Source organism: Rattus norvegicus, chromosome 2 (assembly GCF_021556685.1).
Source record: "Rattus norvegicus strain SHRSP/BbbUtx chromosome 2, alternate assembly SHRSP_T2T, whole genome shotgun sequence".
Classification (NCBI taxonomy): Eukaryota; Metazoa; Chordata; class Mammalia; order Rodentia; family Muridae; genus Rattus; species Rattus norvegicus.
This window is the reverse complement of record NC_141535.1, coordinates 183357003-183359162: the sequence shown is the minus strand read 5'-3', so window position 1 is coordinate 183359162 and position 2160 is coordinate 183357003. Positions and strand designations below refer to the sequence as shown.

General features: G+C 41.6%; 1 pseudogene; it reads right to left on the bottom strand.

Moving 5' to 3' along the window:
- Positions 1-204: 204 nt before the first annotated feature.
- LOC134485752 (TD and POZ domain-containing protein 2-like) lies at positions 205-1299 on the bottom strand (annotated as a pseudogene).
- Between the last annotated feature and the right edge of the window lie 861 nt (positions 1300-2160).

Here is a 2160-nt window from a genome sequence, read left to right as displayed (position 1 = left end):
TAGAATGTCCAAGACCCTAGTGCTGCCCTTTCCCCACACACCATTTTGAAATATTACAGCTGTATGAAATCCATTGCCACCATGCTACCTTGCCCCAGATTCACTGTAAATGTTCCAGCAAAACTGTAATCTAAACAGAAGTCATTGTTAAAAACACTAGTTGTAGCTGTTAGAAACCAGGTGTCGGTCATATCTGTCAAGCTCCTAAAATATCTTTCAGTGTTTGAGTGAAGGCTCCGAGGAAAAACACTGTATAGAAGCCAGGGAGAGAAATGCTTCCTCCACCAAGTGGGGATGTGACTCCACCATTGACTTCCACTCCAAGGTCTTAGAGACTTCAGAAGCATGAAGTATAATGAAATCCATGACCCTAGTCTTCAGGTGCTCTGTGCTGTGGAGGTCAGCCAGGATCAGAGTTGGTACAGCATTCTTCACACTGAGGTTCCTGCACAGGGAATCCTCACACATGACCTTCAAGTCCTGCAGGTCATACATGTCAGCAGCTGCCAACAAATCAGTGGCCATTGAGTGGCTGTGGAGGTGTGGTGCCTTCCCTGTGTAAATGAAGGCCATCATTTCCTTAAAGACTTGCAGGTGAATGTCATGGATCTCCACACGGTTTGTTAGGCTCTCCAGCATTTCATGTTCAAACATGGCTCTGAAAACTGGAGAGCGAGCTGCTAGAATGGCCTTGTGAGCTCTGAATTCCTGGCCAGCTACCACCAGGCTGCAGTCTGTGAAGAGGGAATATTCCCACAGCTCTCCTATGTCATCAGCAAGCTTCTGCCTTGGATCCTTGTTTGCAGGTGTCATGTTATGTCCAGGTGTGCTAAAGGAGGGTCCTACTATGAACACCTTACAACACAGGATGAGCTGGTCTTCAGGGAGAAGCCAATGCCTAAGGGAGAGGAGGAAATCTCGAAGGATGAACTTTCTCAATCCCCATTGTTGTTTTGGACTAAAGCTTAAAATATTTGGGATCTCTTCTATTTGATGTTTCTCTCCTTGGGCATTTATGATCCAGAAGTGCACCTTTGCCAAAACTGGGCTCTTTGGACAACTGTGCAAACACAGGGAAACAGACAGGTAATCTTTGCTTTCTTCATCAACACCATTTGGGAATATTCTCAAACACCATTTTACTTCTTCATTGGCCTCTAATGAGAACTCTGGGCTTGTAATATTTTCCCAAATTCCATCCATGCAAAATGAAAAGTTGCTAATGGTCCACTTGTAGTAGAATTTTTGAACACTGATATGTGTGTAGCCACAGATCTTGGCTTCCAGGTCCCCTGACATGTCTTCTGGAGGTAGTTTGGAGGTTAAAGTTGATCTGAAAGAAAGTAATAGAATTTACTCAGTCCTTGTAAGATACAATTATAGATACCATTTAGATTTTATTTTCATTTTCTGCTAAATTTCCCCTTTTATATACTTGGAAATGTCTATTTCTATGTAGGTTCTGTAGGTTTTCATATTTGATCTACCAAAGATAAAACAGACCCACTATGACTGTTAAATCTCTCTCTCTCTCTTTCTCTCTCTCTCTCTCTCTCTCTCTCTCTCTCTCCTTGTTTGTTTGTGTCTGTATGTCTCTGTCTTTCAGTGTTCGTGTCTCTCTCAGACTCCACTACCCCCACCAAACCTACCTTGGTTCTATATATCTCTGTGGATGTTTATTGAATCTTAGGTCAATGTTAACTGGTTTTGACTATTGTATCCAACTGTGGAACTGTTTGGAAATGTGTAAACACTATCATTTCAACTGTGTTGTACTAATCAGGGTCCTCTACTAAACATAAGGGATAAATTTCTCTATATAAATAGAAAGTGGTTGTATGAGAAAAATCTGTAGGCAGAAGTCAAACTAATATAAAGTTAGCTAATGTCAATACGTACTTATTCCACAAGGTTTGAAGTCTCAGGTCCTCTTCAGAATTAAAAAGAATCCTGCAGAATTAGGTTCGGATGCCAGTGAAGAAATGAGCTTGCTATTAAAATGAGAGCAAGCAGGCAGACTCACAGCTTCCTTCTTCTATGTATTTTTATAGGCCTGCAATAGAAGTGGGCCCAGTTAATGGTGTGTCTTCTAGACTCAGATTAAAGGTGTGTTTTTCTACCAAAAGAGTCTGTAGATGAGCTGGATCTATCTACTTCAAC